Raw genomic sequence first — 22,276 nt, 5'->3', positions numbered from 1 at the left:
ACCAATGTAAGGAGCATTCTTCCCACTGACCACCAATGTAAGGAGCATTCTTCCCACTGACCACCAATGTAAGGGACATTCTTCCCACTGACCACCAATGTAAGGAGCATTCTTCCCACTGACCACCAATGTAAGAAGCATTCTTCCCAATTTTGTTTATTAAAAGTCTTGCAATCAATAAGCATAAAATCAATATACATAAATAAATATATACATATTTACATGAAAAGGGGGGAAAAAAAAAAAATACATAGCAAATTCTGCTCTCAAATAAAGACTGCCTTTACAGCAAAAACAAAACTCACATCATGAAACACATCATTACCGGGAAAAATAATCTTAATAAGACTCACACCACCACACCAGACATCAAACCTGCGAGGTCAAGAAACAAAACCACTCCCATTATGCATGCAGCCCTTCTTCAAAAATGAAGATATTAACTAACAAAAGCTAAGGGCGTGAAAGAAATAGCATAGGAAAAAAGCTTTTCACCCAGAGATGGACAGTTCACCAAAAGCAGGTCTGATATTCCTCCACGCCCTTATCCAGACCGCTCGAGGCTCCCTGCCCTTCTCAAGACCCCGAATCTTCCCAACCTCACCCAGAATATCGTACACCACCACCTCGACAGGGAGGACTTTCTTCCGCAGGGTAATCTGGCACCGTGCATTCCACGTGAAGTAACGGACAACTATACTAACTAGAAAAAGTGTATCCAAATCAAAATCCCAGCGAGTCGGGAATGCCCCGTACACCCACTCCGCATAACTCATGCGATAGAGAAAGGGGATGCCTAGAGCCCTCCCCACCCTTTTATACACCTCTATGTTAAAGGGACACTGGAGCAAAAAGTGGTCCATAGACTCCACTTTACCAACACACTCCGCTCTAGGACAATCCCGATCATCCACAGGGCGATGCTTCAGGTTCCCTCTCACATAGAGCCTTCCGTGGAAAGCGAGCCAGGCTTGATCCCTAAACTTCAAAGGGATTCTTCCTAAGTTAATTAAACGCAACCCCTCCCTCATTACGGGGCCTGGGCAATCCCTTAAGGTCAGCGACACACTGAAAGCAGAGCCCAAAATCCTCTTCTCCAGAAGCTTTCTGGGGAGGGACTTGATATCCCCCACTGTCACCTGCCACTGCCTAAGTATTTTCAGACACGGGGCAACATAAGCCGGAAGCTTGCCATGTCGGACTCTCAGACTTTTCACTGGCCCGCCATCTTCCCAGCATCGCAGAAAAGGCCTAAACCAAGATTGAAAAATACCCACCCATCCCGGCGGGGTCTCTGCTAACATATTACCAAGATTATACTTTAAAAAAAGCAGAGAAAAGAAAACTATAGGGTTGACCATTCCTAGACCACCCTCCCGCCTGGACAGGTAAGTTACATTGCGTTTGATCAGGTTCAGCCTATTTCCCCATAACAGTTGGAAAAAGCAGCTGTACACCCTTGCATAGAGAGATTCCGGCAAGATACAGACAAAGCTGACATATAAAAAGATTGGGATCAGGTAAGTTTTAATCAAGTCAACCCTTTCCCTCAAGGAAAGTTTCCATTTCTTCCAGCTTGCCACCTTGGCATTGGCATTCAACAACCTGCTTTCCCAATTTCGATGACCATAGTCACCAGGACCAAATTTGATGCCCAACACTTTAATTTCCTGCTGGGGCTCTGGGAAGGCATCCGGAAGTTCGAAGCTTTCACCCTCCTCACCCATCCAGAAAACTTCACTCTTTTCATGATTGATTTTAGAGCCAGAAGCCTCAGTGTACTGCTCTATCACAGAGACCACCTCCTGCGCCTCCTCCATCCCAGAGATAATAACAGACACATCATCGGCATAGGCCACGACCTTCAAAGGCGGCACACCAGCAATGCCCAAAGGCACCCCACACAACGATCCACTCTCTAACCTTCTTATGAAGGGGTCGATTGCGAATACATATAGCAGGGGGCTCAAAGGACACCCCTGGCGCACACCAGAGCCAACCTCAAAAGGCCGTCCAACCCAACCATTAACAAGTGGGAAGCTCTCAGCCCCTTTATATAATGTTTTCAGCCAATCAATAAACCTCCCCTGCAGGCCGTATCTACCAAGTAGCAAATACAGGTACTCATGATTGACTCGATCAAAAGCCTTCGCCTGATCCAATGCCAGCAAGTACTTTCTCCATCCAGCAGCCCTGCATCGCTCCAAAGCCTCCCGGACAGCTAAAATTGCTGAAAAGGTACTTCTGCCCTGGACCGAGCAGTGCTGATGATTGGACAACAAATCGCCTGCTACTGACGACAAGCGCCAAAAAAGAATCTTCGCCAAGATCTTTCTATCAACATTGAGAAGACTGATGGGGCGCCAGTTCTCAATTATTGAGGGGTCTTTACCTTTTGACAGAAGAATCACAGCGGATTGCCTCATGGAGGGAGGGAGAGAACCCTCTTCTAAACAGCTGTTATAAACCTCCGCTAAAAAGGGAGCCAGAATGGACTTAAAACACTTGTAAAATTCAGCTGTCAACCCATCTGGCCCAGGCGACTTTTTGGTAGCCAGCTTCTCTATAGCACGAACTACCTCATCCGCTGAAATTGGTTCTGTCAAATCCATCAAAGGCAATGTATCATTTCCCAATCCTGGAGTAGAATCCAGAAAGCTTTCCATCCTGTCCCGACTAAGGTCCTTTCTTCCCAGAAGGTCTGCGTAATATGACCTGAAGATCTCCAGGATCCCTGATCTGGACTTCACCAGGGAACCCGTACTATCCCTCAGACCTATGACCGTCTTAACTGCTATGCCTTGCTTACAGTTCTGGTAAGGATCAGGCGAGTGATATTTCCCATAATCTCTCTCCAGAACCAAGGAGGCATGCCGGTCGTATTGACACTTCCTAAGAAGAAGCTTTACCTCCGAGATCTCCCCTGGATCTCCTCCATACGAGACAAGACGATCAAGCTTCCTCCGCAAATGCTGGTAGGCAATATACATACCAAGCTGCTTCTTCTTACTTATGGCCTTGAAAAGTCCAATCGCCCTTTGTTTCACAAGCTCCCACCACTCTGACTTACTGCTGCAAAAGTCCAGAATAGAAACCTGTGCCTGAAAAAAATCCTCAAAGGATTGTCTTACCTCTACATCTTCCAGGAGAGCCGAATTCAGTTTCCAGGTACCCCTTCCCCTGGGTGGAGTGTCCGAGGCATTCAGAGTCACAGACAGCATACAGTGGTCAGAGAACTCCACCGCCCTCAACTCAGGAGCCGAGAAAGCAGAGTTCTCCTTTAAAAAAAACCTGTCTATCCTACTCTGACTATTCCCTCTCTGAAACGTGAATCCCGTGCTGCCAGGGCAGTGCTTAATGTGCACATCTACCAGGCCTGCTTGTCTAACCATATCTCTAAGAAAAACGCTATCATAACCCAGCCTGTCTATGGAGACCCCCCTGTCTTCAGGCCTAATTATGGTGTTAAAGTCACCTCCAAAGACAACCTGCTGGGATGTAAAAAGGAAGGGCTTGATCTTTGTGAAGAGGCATTTCCTGTCCCATTTTGACTGCGGTCCATAGATATTGATGAGGCGCAGGTCCTGCCCCCTAACAGAGACGTCTAAGACCATGCATCTCCCCATTTCTACCTCAATTATCCGCCGGCACGTTACCATATCGGTTTTAAAAAGAACCGCAACTCCGCTGCAAGGCTCAGCCGCAAGAGACCAAAAGGAGGGACCACATCTCCACTCCCTTTTTGCTAGATGGACATCGGCCAAAGTATTGAGCCAGGTCTCTTGCAAAAATAAAATCTCAGCATCAAACTCACTGAGCAAAAATAAGGCAATATCACGAGCTCTTGCAGATTTCACGCTGGCGACATTAATGGTCGCCACCTTTATCAGAGCGGGCACTGCCATCAGGATGATTGGGGTAGTCGTTTCTTAACCTCCACCACACTCTCATCACCCGAAACAGCTCTCTTTACACTATGTGACTCCCCCTCATCCATAGATGATAAAGAAGTGGATAAATCGGATACTAACTCCTCCCCTGATAAAACCGAAAATGTGTTGCCAAGAGGAACCCCTCCTGGCTCTAACTGTAAGGAGGAAACGACCGCTTTACTGGTTTTCCTCTTTTTCTTTTTCTTCCTCCTTGTCCTCTCCCACCCCTCCTCATCCGAATCCTCCACAACAGAGGGTGAGACATGGGACATGGACACCCCTCCCTCAACCCCATCGACCCCACCACCATCCAGCACCCCTGCACCCTCTTGGCCGCGTTTGCGGTGTCGAGAGACAGGGACTGGAGGTGGAGTAGGCCGAGGGGGAAGATCCACTATACCCGCCCCCCCAGCAGCTTCCGCTAGTCTGGAGGATCTACGCACAGTAGATGTAGGAACAACAGGAGGGACAGACTCAGGGACCACATCACTAGGGGAAACAAAATCTGACACAACAGACACAGGAAGGACAGACTCAGGGACCACCTCACTAGGGGAAACAGAATCTGACACAACAGACACAGGAGGGGCAACAACAATTTCCTCTCTAACTTCAGCTGCTTCATCTTCTTTATCAAGCCTCTGCAGCTCAGTCTCCAATCCTGGCAAGTTATGCAGTGCCTCTGGGCACTGGCTATATGGATGACCCAGCTGCTGGCACAAATTGCACCGAATCTGGGTGCATTCTCTGGCCAAATGGCCTAAATCCTGGCACAGTGAGCACTTCTTGTGGGTGCAGGACGATGCAAAGTGGCCTTTATCACCACATTTATTACATACCTTAGGCTGACCTTGGTAGAAAATGGTCAGCCTATCCCTACCCAGAAAGGCTGAGCAGGGAAGGTGCTGAACTACATCGCCCAGCACCCCCAATTTTAGTGACACTGTCCAGGCCCCTGTCCATATCCCATGCTCATCAAGGACCTTCCGCAGTGGAGTGAGGACCTCGCCATATCGGCGTAGCCATACTAATAAATCAGCCTCTGGTATGGATTCGTTACGCACCAAGATGGTCACCGACTTTATCAGAGGCTGTCTTGAAATCACCTTTGGCACCAAACCACTCCACTGCTGAAGGCCCTTGCACCTCCTAAATCTCTCCCAAAAGAGATCCAAACTCTCAGGTTTCACAAACGACAAATCAAATTCATAACTTCCCACCGGGCAAATCAAAGCAAAAATGTCACAGGCTTTAAACCCCATTTCCAAGACCAACTCGGCCACTCTCCCCCTTACTGGCGGCGTTCCATCGCCCTCCCACCGCAACTGAACCACATTCCTCCTCCTATACCCACTAACCAACCCCCCAACAAACCTCCTTGAATTGCGATTACTAACCAAATCCCCACCACCCACCCTGGTGCGACTCCCCAAAGCTGAAGCATAGCTTCCAACATTCCTCCCAGCAGAAAATCCATCAGTTTGTTTTGAAACATCCGACACAGACATAACAGATAACGATTGTACAGATCCGGGATTGATCTGTACAATCGATAAATCTTTCCTCTGCTGAGCAGGGGGAGAAATGTCATTTCTATTTTTCCCAGCAATATTATCCCCTTCACCACCACCCACCACATTCATTGCTTTATGATTATTGTCATTTTTAATACTTGCTGGGATATTTGTTGTCTTCACAGCAGAATCCATAGTTGGTGCTGCACTGGTAAGAGTTTCAGCTGTCATCTTCTCTTCCACTGGGACAGGGTTTTCAGCTGTGGAAATGGAATTCAGTTCTAGCACAGCAGCAGGTAAAACACTGCAGGTAACTTCCATGGCTGCTTCCATTCCAAAAACAGCAGCATGCTGATCCCCTCCCCCACCAGCAATCAGCCCTGAAACACTGGGAAGCTCTGGTGAAAGTGAAACAGACTCCTTGGAGCTGGCAGCCATTTTGCTTTCAGAGGGACTACTGGTCTCAGCCAGACCAGCAAAATCCATGTCTGGGGTGTCAGATGCAGGTCCATCCACATTCACCTGATGGTCCGGGGATTTCACGGTCAGGGATTTTCCCTGCATGTCTGTACTGGTTGTGTTCACAGCAGAATCTCCAATAGGTAGCTGTAGGCAAAGCTCCTTCTCACCTGGGACACCATCCACTACAGCAGGTGGGGCAGACATGTTGGATGGCAGCATGGTATACTGGGATTTCTCCACCAGTACTGGCTTTGCTGGTTTGTATCTCCTCTGCCCATCCACAGGGATTTCTGATGGATCATCAGTGAATGCAAACTTATCTGCTCTCAGGGGGGACTCCATCTCCTGGATAAATGTCAGGGATCCATGCCCACTCTCAACCCCCTGGCTGGTTGCCGCTGGCGATTCCCAGTTCTGGCATGGGGGGAGAGGTGCAGAGGCAGATGGAGCCTGGTCATCCATTAACTGAGGCTGCTGATCCACAGAACTTGCTGATGCTTGGCTGGCAAATCTCCTCTCATTATCAAATTTTTCTTTAAACACTCCGCTTCTATCTTTCAACTTTTCCAGTAATAAAGATTGTTTCTTTACCTTATCTTCCAATTCCTGTAGCTCAGGCTTCATGGCTGTGCGATTTTTACTCCAGGCCTGGCAGTATTTGGCTCTGAAGGATTTATGTTCAGCCTTCAAAACTTTAAGTTTTTCTTCAGCTCTCCCAATCGCCCTAAAACGATTGATAACCTTCTGGCTGAAGACATCCGCATTCTCACCAGGGCCTGGACCCACAGACAGGTCCTCCACCTCCTCCTCACTAGGCCCCGTGTCATCAGGGGGATCCCTCCCAGGGCCTCCCCCAGGATCAGGCATTGTTCCTGGGCCAAGCTAGCAAGCAAGGCCCAGGCTTGAAAAGGGCTGGTTCTCACAGAGAGCTCCTTGGGTGTGTCCTCCTCCTTCTTCCCACTGACCTCCAATGTAAGGAGCATTCTTCCCAATTTTGTTTATTAAAAGTCTTGCAATCAATAAGCATAAAATCAATATACATAAATAAATATATACATATTTACATGAAAAGGGGGGAAAAAAAAAAATACATAGCAAATTCTGCTCTCAAATAAAGACTGCCTTTACAGCAAAAACAAAACTCACATCATGAAACACATCATTACCGGGAAAAATAATCTTAATAAGACTCACACCACCACACCAGACATCAAACCTGCGAGGTCAAGAAACAAAACCACTCCCATTATGCATGCAGCCCTTCTTCAAAAATGAAGATATTAACCAACAAAAGCTAAGGGCGTGAAAGAAATAGCATAGGAAAAAAGCTTTTCACCCAGAGATGGACAGTTCACCAAAAGCAGGTCTGATATTCCTCCACGCCCTTATCCAGACCGCTCGAGGCTCCCTGCCCTTCTCAAGACCCCGAATCTTCCCAACCTCACCCAGAATATCGTACACCACCACCTCGACAGGGAGGACTTTCTTCCGCAGGGTAATCTGGCACCGTGCATTCCACGTGAAGTAACGGACAACTATACTAACTAGAAAAAGTGTATCCAAATCAAAATCCCAGCGAGTCGGGAATGCCCCGTACACCCACTCCGCATAACTCATGCGATAGAGAAAGGGGATGCCTAGAGCCCTCCCCACCCTTTTATACACCTCTATGTTAAAGGGACACTGGAGCAAAAAGTGGTCCATAGACTCCACTTTACCAACACACTCCGCTCTAGGACAATCCCGATCATCCACAGGGCGATGCTTCAGGTTCCCTCTCACATAGAGCCTTCCGTGGAAAGCGAGCCAGGCTTGATCCCTAAACTTCAAAGGGATTCTTCCTAAGTTAATTAAACGCAACCCCTCCCTCATTACGGGGCCTGGGCAATCCCTTAAGGTCAGCGACACACTGAAAGCAGAGCCCAAAATCCTCTTCTCCAGAAGCTTTCTGGGGAGGGACTTGATATCCCCCACTGTCACCTGCCACTGCCTAAGTATTTTCAGCAACGGGGCAACATAAGCCGGAAGTTTGCCATGTCGGACTCTCAGACTTTTCACTGGCCCGCCATATTCCCAGCATCGCAGAAAAGGCCTAAACCAAGATTGAAAAATACCCACCCATCCCGGCGGGGTCTCTGCTAACATATTACCAAGATTATACTTTAAAAAAAGCAGAGAAAAGAAAACTATAGGGTTGACCATTCCTAGACCACCCTCCCGCCTGGACAGGTAAGTTACATTGCGTTTGATCAGGTTCAGCCTATTTCCCCATAACAGTTGGAAAAAGCAGCTGTACACCCTTGCATAGAGAGATTCCGGCAAGATACAGACAAAGCTGACATATAAAAAGATTGGGATCAGGTAAGTTTTAATCAAGTCAACCCTTTCCCTCAAGGAAAGTTTCCATTTCTTCCAGCTTGCCACCTTGGCATTGGCATTCAACAACCTGCTTTCCCAATTTCGATGACCATAGTCACCAGGACCAAATTTGATGCCCAACACTTTAATTTCCTGCTGGGGCTCTGGGAAGGCATCCGGAAGTTCGAAGCTTTCACCCTCCTCACCCATCCAGAAAACTTCACTCTTTTCATGATTGATTTTAGAGCCAGAAGCCTCAGTGTACTGCTCTATCACAGAGACCACCTCCTGCGCCTCCTCCATCCCAGAGATAATAACAGACACATCATCGGCATAGGCCACGACCTTCAAAGGCGGCACACCAGCAATGCCCAAAGGCACCCCACACAACGATCCACTCTCTAACCTTCTTATGAAGGGGTCGATTGCGAATACATATAGCAGGGGGCTCAAAGGACACCCCTGGCGCACCCCAGAGCCAACCTCAAAAGGCCGTCCAACCCAACCATCAACAAGTGGGAAGCTCTCAGCCCCTTTATATAATGTTTTCAGCCAATCAATAAACCTCCCCTGCAGGCCGTATCTACCAAGTAACAAATACAGGTACTCATGATTGACTCGATCAAAAGCCTTCGCCTGATCCAATGCCAGCAAGTACTTTCTCCATCCATCAGCCCTGCATCGCTCCAAAGCCTCCCGGACAGCTAAAATTGCTGAAAAGGTACTTCTGCCCTAGACCGAGCAGTGCTGATGATTGGACAACAAATCGCCTGCTACTGACGACAAGCGCCAAAAAAGAATCTTCGCCAAGATCTTTCTATCAACATTGAGAAGACTGATGGGGCGCCAGTTCTCAATTATTGAGGGGTCTTTACCTTTTGACAGAAGAATCACAGCGGATTGCCTCATGGAGGGAGGGAGAGAACCCTCTTCTAAACAGCTGTTATAAACCTCCGCTAAAAAGGGAGCCAGAATGGACTTAAAACACTTGTAAAATTCAGCTGTCAACCCATCTGGCCCAGGCGACTTTTTGGTAGCCAGCTTCTCTATAGCACGAACTACCTCATCCGCTGAAATTGGTTCTGTCAAATCCATCAAAGGCAATGTATCATTTCCCAATCCTGGAGTAGAATCCAGAAAGCTTTCCATCCTGTCCCGACTAAGGTCCTTTCTTCCCAGAAGGTCTGCGTAATATGACCTGAAGATCTCCAGGATCCCTGATCTGGACTTCACCAGGGAACCCGTACTATCCCTCAGACCTATGACCGTCTTAACTGCTATGCCTTGCTTACAGTTCTGGTAAGGATCAGGCGAGTGATATTTCCCATAATCTCTCTCCAGAACCAAGGAGGCATGCCGGTCGTATTGACACTTCCTAAGAAGAAGCTTTACCTCCGAGATCTCCCCTGGATCTCCTCCATACGAGACAAGACGATCAAGCTTCCTCCGCAAATGCTGGTAGGCAATATACATACCAAGCTGCTTCTTCTTACTTATGGCCTTGAAAAGTCCAATCGCCCTTTGTTTCACAAGCTCCCACCACTCTGACTTACTGCTGCAAAAGTCCAGAATAGAAACCTGTGCCTGAAAAAAATCCTCAAAGGATTGTCTTACCTCTACATCTTCCAGGAGAGCTGAATTCAGTTTCCAGGTACCCCTTCCCCTGGGTGGAGTGTCCGAGGCATTCAGAGTCACAGACAGCATACAGTGGTCAGAGAACTCCACCGCCCTCAACTCAGGAGCCGAGAAAGCAGAGTTCTCCTTTAAAAAAAACCTGTCTATCCTACTCTGACTATTCCCTCTCTGAAACGTGAATCCCGTGCTGCCAGGGCAGTGCTTAATGTGCACATCTACCAGGCCTGCTTGTCTAACCATATCTCTAAGAAAAACGCTATCATAACCCAATTGAACAATATAATAGCGCACACATACACAGAAAGAAATGGTTTTCAAAGTTTGCAAGGCTATTTAAAAACACCTGCTCTTATATATTAAATATGGGGATTTAGTCACACCATATGGCCATATTGTGCTTAAGCCCACCACTACGTCAAAGTACCCCATTTTCAGTGGGTCCTACACTATACATAGAGAAGATAATCCCACTTCTCAAAACCATAGGGCAATACTCACTCCTGTCATGGGAGAAGTTTGCAGGATGCAGAGGAGTCTGCTCAAACTGCAATGAAGGGACACCTCCTAGAACTACTTACAGGTGGACCATGCTGATGAGGTTTTGGTGTGGGAGAGTGGGGTGCTCCGCCCATAAGTCTGGTCAGGACTATACATGAAACAAAAATGATATTGGGGGGCACACCCTGAAAACGCACAATTCTCTGGTTGGTGCTGCTAAAAGACCAATGTACAAATTGAACAATATAATAGCGCACACATACACAGAAAGAAATGGTTTTCAAAGTTTGCAAGGCTATTTAAAAACACCTGCTCTTATATATTAAATATGGGGATTTGAGCAGACTCCTCTGCATCCTGCAAACTTCTCCCATGACAGGAGTGAGTATTGCCCTATGGTTTTGAGAAGTGGGATTATCTTCTCTATGTATAGTGTAGGACCCACTGAAAATGGGGTACTTTGACGTAGTGGTGGGCTTAAGCACAATATGGCCATATGGTGTGACTAAATCCCCATATTTAATATATAAGAGCCCTTCACCACCACCCACCACATTCATTGCTTTAACATTAATGTCATTTTTTATACTTGCTGGGATATTTATTATTCCTGTTGTCTTCACAGCAGAATCCATAGTTGCTGCTGCACTGGTAAGAGTTTCAGCGGTCATCTTCTCTTCCACTAGGACAGAGTTTTCAGTTGTAGAAACAGAATTCTGTTTTAACACAGCAACAGGTGAAACATTGCAGGTAACTTCCATAGCTGCTTCCATTCCACTTCCAGCACTATGTTGATCCCCTCCCCCACCAGCAATCAGCTGGTCAATCAGCACTGGAAGACTGGGAGGCTCAGGTGAACATGAATCAGGCTCTTTGGAGCTGGCAGCCATTTTGCTTGCTGTGGGACTACTGGTCTCAGCCAGACCAGCAAAACCCATGCCTGGGGTGTTTAATGCAGGTCCATCCACATTCATCTGATGGTCCGGGGATTCCACGGTCAGGGATTTTCCTTCCATGTCTGCACTCGGTTTCTCCACAGCGGTAACTCCCATAGGTAGCTGTATGCAGAGCTCCTTCTCACCTGGGACACCATCCACTACAGCAGGTGGGGCAGACATGCTGGAAGGCAGCATGGTGTACTGGGATTTCTCCACTAGTACTGGCTTTGCTGGCTTGAATCTCCTCTGTTCATCCTCAGGGATTTCTGATGGATCATCAGAAAAGACAAACTTGTCTGCTTTCAGGGGTGACTCCATCTCCTGGATGAATGTCAGGGATCCATGCCCACTCTCAACCCCCTGGCTGGTTGCCGCTGGTGATTCCCAGTTCTGGCATGGGGGGAGAGGTGCAGAGGCAGATGGAGCCTGGTCATCCATTAACTGAGGCTGCTGATCCACAGAACTTGCTGATGCTTGGCTGGTAAATCGCCTCTCATTGTCAAACTTTTCTTTAAACACTCCGCTTCTGTCTTTTAATTTTTCCAATAATAAAGATTGTTTCTTTACCTTATCTTCCAATTCCTGTAACTCAGGCTTCATGGCTGTGCGATTTTTACTCCAGGCCTGGCAGTATTTGGCTCTGAAGGATTTGTGTTCAGCCTTCAAAACTTTAAGTTTTTCTTCAGCCCTTCCAATCGCCCTAAAACGATTGATAACCTTCTGGGTGAAGACATCCGCATTCTCACCAGGGCCTGGACCCACAGACAGGTCCTCCACCTCCTCCTCACTAGGCCCCGTGTCATCAGGAGGATCCCTCCCAGGGCCTCCCCCAGGATCAGACATTGTTCCTGGGCCAAGCTAGCAGGCAAGGCCCAGGCTTGAAAAGGGCTGGATCTCACAGAGAGCTCCTTGGGTGTGTCCTCCTTCTTCCCACTGACCACCAATGTAAGGGACATTCTTCCCACTGACCACCAATGTAACGAGAATTCTGCTCACTGACCACCAATGTAAGGAGCATTCTTCCCACTGATTACCAATGTAAGGAGCATTCTTCCCACTGACCACCAATGTAAGGAGTATTCTTCCCACTGACCCCCAATGTAAGGGACATTCTTCCCACTGACCACCAATGTAAGGGACATTCTTCCCACTGACCTCCAATGTAAGGAGCATTCTTCCCACTGATTACCAATGTAAGGAGCATTCTTCCCACTGATTACCAATGTAAGGAGCATTCTTCCCACTGATTACCAATGTAAGGAGCATTCTTCCCACTGACCCCCAATGTAAGGGACATTCTTCCCACTGACCTCCAATGTAAGGAGCATTCTTCCCACTGATTACCAATGTAAGGGACATTCTTCTCACTGACCACCAATGTAAGGGACATTCTTCTCACTGACCACCAATGTAAGGAGACCTTCTTCTCACTGACCACAAATGTAAGGAGCATTCTTCTCACTGACCACCAATGTAAGGAGCATTCTTCTCACTGATCACCAACGTAAGGAACATTCTTCCCAATTTTGTTTATTAAAAGTCTTGCAATCAATAAGCATAAAATCAATATACATAAATAAATATATACATATTTACATGAAAAGGGGAAAAAAAATACATAGCAAATTCTGCTCTCAAATAAAGACTGCCTTTACAGCAAAAACAAAACTCACATCATGAAACACATCAGTACCGGGAAAAATAATCTTAATAAGACTCACACCACCACACCAGACATCAAACCTGCGAGGTCAAGAAACAAAACCACCCCCATTATGCATGCAGCCCTTCTTCAAAAATGAAGATATTAACCAACAAAAGCTAAGGGCTTGAAAGAAATAGCATAGGAAAAAAGCTTTTTACCCAGAGATGGACAGTTCACCAAAAGCAGGTCTGATATTCCTCCACGCCCTTATCCAGACCGCTCGAGGCTCCCTGCCCTTCTCAAGACCCCGAATCTTCCCAACCTCACCAAGAATATCGTACACCACCACCTCGACAGGGAGGACTTTCTTCCGCAGGGTAATCTGGCACCGTGCATTCCACGTGAAGTAACGGACAACTATACTAACTAGAAAAAGTGTATCCAAATCAAAATCCCAGCGAGTCGGGAATGCCCCGTACACCCACTCCGCATAACTCATGCGATAGAGAAAGGGGATGCCTAGAGCCCTCCCCACCCTTTTATACACCTCTATGTTAAAGGGACACTGGAGCAAAAAGTGGTCCATAGACTCCACTTTACCAACACACTCCGCTCTAGGACAATCCCGATCATCCACAGGGCGATGCTTCAGGTTCCCTCTCACATAGAGCCTTCCATGGAAAGCGAGCCAGGCTTGATCCCTAAACTTCAAAGGGATTCTTCCTAAGTTAATTAAACGCAACCCCTCCCTCATTACGGGGCCTGGGCAATCCCTTAAGGTCAGCAACACACTGAAAGCAGAGCCCAAAATCCTCTTCTCCAGAAGCTTTCTGGGGAGGGACTTGATATCCCCCACTGTCACCTGCCACTGCCTAAGTATTTTCAGACACGGTGCAACATAAGCCGGAAGCTTGCCATGTCGGACTCTCAGACTTTTCACTGGCCCGCCATCTTCCCAGCATCGCAGAAAAGGCCTAAACCAAGATTGAAAAATACCCACCCATCCCGGCGGGGTCTCTGCTAACATATTACCAAGATTATACTTTAAAAAAAGCAGAGAAAAGAAAACTATAGGGTTGACCATTCCTAGACCACCGTCCCGCCTGGACAGGTAAGTTACATTGCGTTTGATCAGGTTCAGCCTATTTCCCCATAACAGTTGGAAAAAGCAGCTGTACACCCTTGCATAGAGAGATTCCGGCAAGATACAGACAAAGCTGACATATAAAAAGATTGGGATCAGGTAAGTTTTAATCAAGTCAACCCTTTCCCTCAAGGAAAGTTTCCATTTCTTCCAGCTTGCCACCTTGGCATTGGCATTCAACAACCTGCTTTCCCAATTTCGATGACCATAGTCACCAGGACCAAATTTGATGCCCAACACTTTAATTTCCTGCTGGGGCTCTGGGAAGGCATCCGGAAGTTCGAAGCTTTCACCCTCCTCACCCATCCAGAAAACTTCACTCTTTTCATGATTGATTTTAGAGCCAGAAGCCTCAGTGTACTGCTCTATCACAGAGACCACCTCCTGCGCCTCCTCCATCCCAGAGATAATTACAGACACATCATCGGCATAGGCCACGACCTTCAAAGGCGGCACACCAGCAATGCCCAAAGGCACCCCACACAATGATCCACTCTCTAACCTTCTTATGAAGGGGTCGATTGCGAATACATATAGCAGGGGGCTCAAAGGACACCCCTGGCGCACACCAGAGCCAACCTCAAAAGGCCGTCCAACCCAACCATTAACAAGTGGGAAGCTCTCAGCCCCTTTATATAATGTTTTCAGCCAATCAATTAACCTCCCCTGCAGGCCGTATCTACCAAGTAGAAAATACAGGTACTCATGATTGACTCGATCAAAAGCCTTCGCCTCCCATCGACCCCACCACCATCCAGCACCCCTGCACCCTCTTGGCCGCGTTTGCGGTGTCGAGAGACAGGGACTGGAGGTGGAGTAGGCCGAGGGGGAAGATCCACTATACCCGCCCCCCCAGCAGCTTCCGCTAGTCTGGAGGATCTACGCACAGTAGATGTAGGAACAACCACAGGAGGGACAGACTCAGGGACCACATCACCAGGGGAAACAGAATCTGACACAACAGACACAGGAAGGACAGACTCAGGGACCACCTCACTAGGGGAAACAGAATCTGACACAACAGACACAGGAGGGGCAACAACAATTTCCTCTCTAACTTCAGCTGCTTCATCTTCTTTATCAAGCTTCTGCAGCTCAGTCTCCAATCCTGTCAAGTTATGCAGTGCCTCTGGGCACTGGCTATATGGATGACCCAGCTGCTGGCACAAATTGCACCGAATCTGGGTGCATTCTCTGGCCAAATGGCCTAAATCCTGGCACAGTGAGCACTTCTTGTGGGTGCAGGACGATGCAAAGTGGCCTTTATCACCACATTTATTGCACACCTTAGGCTGACCTTGGTAGAAAATGGTCAGCCTATCCCTACCCAGAAAGGCTGAGCAGGGAAGGTGCTGAACTACATCGCCCAGCACCCCCAATTTTAGTGACACTGTCCAGGCCCCTGTCCATATCCCATGCTCATCAAGGACCTTCCGCAGTGGAGTGAGGACCTCGCCATATCGGCGTAGCCATACTAATAAATCAGCCTCTGGTATGGATTCGCTACGCACCAAAATGGTCACTGATTTTATCAGAGGCTGCCTTGAAATCACTTTTGGCACCAAACCACTCCACTGCTGAAGGCCCTTGCACCTCCTAAATCTCTCCCAGAAGAGATCCAAACTTTCAGGTTTTACAAACGACAAATCAAATTCATAACTCCCCACCGGGCAAATTAAAGCAAAAATATCACAAGCTTTAAACCCCATTTCCAAAATCAACTCAGCCACCCTCCCCCTTACTGGTGGAGTTCCATCCCCCACCCACCTCAACTGTACCACATTCCTCCTCCTATACCCACCAAACCTCCCTGAATTTTGACTAATAACAGAATTCCCACCACCCACCCTGGTGTGACTCCCCAAAGCTGAAGCATAGCTTCCAACATTCCTCCCAGCAGAAAATCCATCAGTTTTTTTTAAATTATCTGACACACACTTAGCAGATAACGATTGCACAGATTCGGGATTGATCTGTGCAATCGAATCTTTCCTCTGCTGAGCAGGAGGAGAAATGTTATTTTTATTTTTCCCAGCATTACTAACCCCTTCACCACCACCCACTACATTCATTGCTTTAACATTAATGTCATTTTTTATACCTGCTGGGATATTTATTATTGCTGTTGTCTTCACAGCAAAATCCATAGTTGCTGCTGCACTGGTAAGAACTCCAGCTGTCATCTTCTCTTCCACTAGGACAGGGTTTTCAGCTGTGGAAATAGCATTCTGTTTTAACACAGCAACAGGTGAAACATTGCAGGAGACTTCCATAGCTGCTTCACTTCCAGCACTATGTTGATCCCCTCCCCCACCAGAAATCAGCTGGTCAATCAGCACTGGAAGACTGGGAGGCTCAGGTGAACATGAAGCATGCTCTTTGGAGCTGGCAGCCATTTTGCTTGCTGTGGGACTACTGGTCTCAGCCAGACCAGCAAAATCCATGCCTGGGGTGTTAGATGCAGGTCCATCCACATTCATCTGATGGTCCGGGAATTCATTGGTCAGGGATTTTCCTTGCATGTCTGCACTCGGTTTCTCCACAGCAGAATCTCCAATAGGTAGCTGTATGCAGAGCTCCTTCTCACCTGGGACACCATCCACTACAGCAGGTGGGGCAGACATGCTGGAAGGCAGCATGGTGTACTGGGATTTCTCCACTAGTACTGGCTTTGCTGGCTTGAATCTCCTCTGCTCATCCTCAGGGACTTCGGATGGATCATCAGAAAAGACAAACTTGTCTGCTTTCAGGGGTGACTCCATCTCCTGGATGAATGTCAGGGATCCATGTCCACTCTCAACCCCCTGGCTGGTTGCCGCTGGTGATTCCCAGTTCTGGCATGGGGGGAGAGGTGCAGAGGCAGATGGAGCCTGGTCATCCATTAACTGAGCCTGCTGATCCACAGAACTTGCTGATGCTTGGCTGGTAAAACGCCTCTCATTGTCAAACTTTTCTTTAAATGCTCCACTTCTATCTTTCAGCCTTTCCAACAATAAAGATTGTTCCTTTACCTTTTCTTCCAATTCCTGTAACTCAGGCTTCATGGCTGTGCGATTTTTACTCCAGGCCTGGAAATACTTGGTTTTGAAGGATTTGTGTTCAGCCTTCAAAACTTAAAGTTTTTCTTCCGCTCTCCCAATTGCCCTAAAACGATTGATAATCTTCTGGCTGAAGACATCCGCATTCTCACCAGGGCCTGGACCCACAGACAGGTCCTCCACCTCCTCCTCACTAGGCCCCGTGTCATCAGGGGGATCCCTCCCAGGGCCTCCCCCAGGATCAGGCATTGTTCCTGGGCCAAGCTAGCAAGCAAGGCCCAGGCTTGAAAAGGGCTGGATCTCACAGAGAGCTCCTTGGGTGTGTCCTCCTCCTTCTTCCTACTGACCACCAATGTAAGGAGCATTCTTCCCACTGACCACCAATGTAAGGAGCATTCTTCTCACTGACCACCAATGTAAGGAGCATTCTTCCCACTGATTACCAATGTAAGGAGACATTCTTCCTACTGAACCACAATGTAAGGAGACATTCTTCCCACTGATTACCAATGTAAGGAGCATTTTTCTCACTGACCACCAATGTAAGGAGCACTCTTCTCACTGACCACCAATGTAAGGAGCATTCTTCCCACTGACCACCAATGTAAGGAGACATTCTTCTCACTGACCACCAATGTAAGGAGCATTCTTCCCACTGACCCCCAATGTAAGGGACATTCTTCCCACTGATTTCCAATGTAAGGAGCATTCTTCCCACTGACCACCAATGTAAGGAGACATTCTTCCCACTAACCACCAATGTAAGGAGCATTCTTCCCACTGATTACCAATGTAAGGAGCATTCTTCCCACTGACCACCAATGTAAGGAGACATTCTTCCCACTGACCCCCAATGTAAGGAGCATTCTTCTCACTGATCACCAATGTAAGGAGCATTCTTCCCACTGACCACCAATGTAAGGAGTATTCTTCCCACTGACCCCCAATGTAAGGGACATTCTTCCCACTGATTACCAATGTAAGGAGCATTCTTCCCACTGACCACCAATGTAAGGAGTATTCTTCCCACTGACCCCCAATGTAAGGGACATTCTTCCCACTGGCCACCAATGTAAGGAGCATTCTTCCCACTGACCACCAATGTAAGGAGCATTCTTCTAACTGACCACATATGTAAGGAGCATTCTTCCCACTGATTACCAATGTAAGGAGCATTCTTCCCACTGACCACCAATGTAAGGAGACATTCTTCCCACTGACCCCCAATGTAAGGAGCATTCTTCTCACTGATCACCAATGTAAGGAGCATTCTTCCCACTGACCACCAATGTAAGGAGTATTCTTCCCACTGACCACCAATGTAAGGGACATTCTTCCCACTGACCACCAATGTAAGGAGCATTCTTCCCACTGATTACCAATGTAAGGAGCATTCTTCCCACTGACCACCAATGTAAGGAGCATTCTTCCCACTGACCTCCAATGTAAGGAGCATTCTTCCCACTGATTACCAATGTAAGGAGCATTCTTCCCACTGACCACCAATGTAAGGAGCATTCTTCCCACTGATCACCAATGTAAGGAGCATTCTTCCCACTGATCACCAATGTAAGGAGCATTCTTCCCACTGATTTCCAATGTAAGGAGCATTCTTCCCACTGATTTCCAATGTAAGGAGCATTCTTCCCACTGATTACCAATGTAAGGAGCATTCTTCCCACTGATTACCAATGTAAGGATGCATAAAGTGGTCACTGCCTCCATCTATAACTGGTCTTAATGGTAAGAAGCACTGGAAGGGCGGATGCATATCAAAAACGAAGAGATTTCCAGTCACAACTTACCAACCAGTCAGCACCAACCGAATTGACCTGTCTAACAGTATGCGTTAAAAACAGGGGTTTGGTTGCACACATTTGCAAATACATACGTAAGCTGCAGGCCCTGACAAGGCACCCTGTGATCTGCAGTCCCTAACTCTACAATTTAAGGAGTCTCTACAATGAGAGCACATGTATTTAATGGGATAGATGGAGGACAGGTGACTAGAGGGAGCCCACCCCTCCTTAAAGGCACAGGGTCACACTGAACACCCAGCACATCGCACAATGGCGGCAAAGGTGTCAGTGCGTTGCCTGGCTCAATATAGATCAATAATGCATAAAGTGGTCACAGGGGTTTGGTTGCACACATTTGCAAATACATACGTAAGCTGCAGGCCCCGACAAGTGCTTCTTACCATTAAGACCAGTTATAGATGGAGGCAGTGACCACTTTATGCATTATTGATCTATATTGAGCCAGGCAACGCACTGACACCTTTGCCGCCATTGTGCGATGTGCTGGGTGTTCAGTGTGACCCTGTGCCTTTAAGGAGGGGTGGGCTCCCTCTAGTCACCTGTCCTCCATCTATCCCATTAAATACATGTGCTCTCATTGTAGAGACTCCTTAAATTGTAGAGTTAGGGACTGCAGATCACAGGGTGCCTTGTCAGGGCCTGCAGCTTACGTATGTATTTGCAAATGTGTGCAACCAAACCCCTGTTTTTAACGCATACTGTTAGACAGGTCAATTCGGTTGGTGCTGACTGGTTGGTAAGTTGTGACTGGAAATCTCTTCGTTTTTGATACCAATGTAAGGAGCATTGTCCCCACCAAAGTATACAGATGTCAGTATTATGGGAAAAGCACTAAGTGCTATTCCCTATATATAACACTTATCTCTGTAAATTGAGTAAAGGTACCTATAACACTGATATATGTACTACAATGAGTGCTATTCCTTATATATAACATTGAGATGTATACACCGAGTGGCACTCAGTGTACTAGTGAATAGCATCTGGTAGATGGGCACTTGGCAAGAAGGAACACTAATTCAGCCTGGCTAGTAATTATAGACACAAACTAAACTGCTGTATTTACACTAAACTATGTGATCAGGGCAGCCATCAGAAATTGAGGCCCCTTAGAAGACTCGCAAACTCGCTAATCCATGTCTTTATGGACCTTGGTTTGTGCACTTGTGTGCAGTCATGTTGGAACAGGAAGGGGCCATCCCCAAACTGTTCCCACAAAGTTGGGAGCATGAAGTTGTCCAGAATGTCTTGGTATGCTGAAACCTTAAGAGTTTCCTTCACTGGAACGAAGGGGTCAAGCCCATCCCCTGAAAAACAACCCCACACCATAATCCCCCCTCCACCAAATGATTTGGACCAGTGCACAAAGCAAGGTCCATAAGGACATGGATGAGCAAGTTTAGATTTGGAGTCCTGACCTCAGCCAGGGTAGAACACCTTTGAATTTGATCGGAGACTGAGAGCCAGGCCTTCTCGTCCAACATCAGTGCCTGACCTCACAAATGCGTTTCTGGAAGAATGATCAAAAAACAACCCCACACCGTAATCCCCCCTCCACCAAATGATTTGGACCAGTGCACAAAGCAAGGTTTATAAAGGCATGGATGAGCAAGTTTGGGGTGAAGACACTTGACTGGCCTGCACAGAATCCTGACCTCAACCTGATAGAACACCTTTGGGATGAATCAGAGCAGAGATTACGATTCAGGCCTTCTCGTCCTCATCAGTGCCTAACCTCACAAATGCAATACTTTTGGTAGTATAGTGTATATACAAATATAGATGCATCTCATAAAATTTGAATATCATCAAAAAGTTAATTTATTTAGTATGATGCTTCCGACAGCCGACAGCGCACTTTCGGCCAAAAAGAATCTGTCGTGCAAGCATTAAAATTTTTGTATGCCGACACCAGAGCGGCCGATTGTTCGCCAGTCAGTACAGAATTTGGCCGACAGACAGCAGATTTGCAAGACTGGGCATGCTCAGAAAAGAAAAAACACAGGGAAAGTTAACCATCACATGACATCACTTCTGTAGTCGGCGGACAAAATTCTTGTGCAGTCTTTTGCACTTTTCAACAGACACGACAGCCCGGGGACAAAAGACGGCCGATCGTTCGGCCGACGATCTGCACGTGTGTACGGGGCATTACTCAAAAGTATGTCCATGTACAGTATAGTAAAACATCCCTAGAAAAAAATCCATTCTCCCACACATGATTAATATAGGCAGGATTTTCACCCCGAAATGATGGAAACAATCTCAGGCCCCCTCAATAGCCATGTGGATAACTAATAAATTGAACGAATGGAGAGCCTCATTGCTTCAGATACATGACAACATTTGGAAGCCCTGGTCTTATAGAAATTGCTTCTCAACCCCTCCAGAATATGAATCCCTTAGAAGTAAAGATGGGCAGACATTCACCAATCTCTAAATAAACTGTTACCAATTAAAGAGGAAGTAAACCCTCCTCTACAACTTGTACCTATAGGCAAGCCTATGATAAGGCTTACCTATAGGTACTGTAAATATCTCCTAAACATGTACCGTTTAGGAGATATTTACCTTACATGTCGCCAGTGACGTCACTGGCGCATGCGCTCTGAAGGAACGGCCGATCGTGCCGTTCCTTCAGAGCCCCGTGCCGTGACTGTCGGCTCCCGCGCCCGGGCGCGGGAGTGACGTCACCGCGGCTCCGGCCAATCAGATGGCCGGATGCCGCGATCCCGGAAGACGGGCGACTAGACATGTCGCCCGTCATAGAGGTGAGTGAGCGGCACGGCGGGGGCTCGTTCTGAGGTAAGTATTGCATAATGAGCTAATATGCGATGCATACTAGCTCATTATGTCTTTCTTTTGCAGGGTGTAAAAAAAAAAACCTCTTTAACCTAATCAGTAGCAAAATGTACCCTCAGCTCTTCCTTGTTAATAGCGCTTGCTTTGCCAGCTTTTTGTTGCCCTGTCCAAATCTGTTAAAGACATGTTGCTGCCATCAGATTCAAAATTACCTTATTTTTTTCTTAAAATTGTACATTTTTTCGGTTTAAACATTTGATGTGTTCTCTACTTTCTATTGTGAATAAAATATGGGAATTTGCAAATCAGTGCAGCCTGTTTTTATATTAAAATATTTTATGAAATTGAGTATTGCAAAAGCTATCGCATATAACATAACAGCCATCATAAATAGGGAATGCTTCCACGCAGGGAGTGGTACAGTAACAAGTACAAATGACAACTGTACACAAAAGGCCAACCAACTTATGACCAAAAACTGGCCCCTGTC

This window comes from Pelophylax lessonae (genome assembly GCF_965119305.1).
Source record: "Pelophylax lessonae genome assembly, chromosome: 1".
NCBI classification, from domain to species: domain Eukaryota; kingdom Metazoa; phylum Chordata; class Amphibia; order Anura; family Ranidae; genus Pelophylax; species Pelophylax lessonae.
This window is presented reverse-complemented; position numbering follows the sequence as displayed.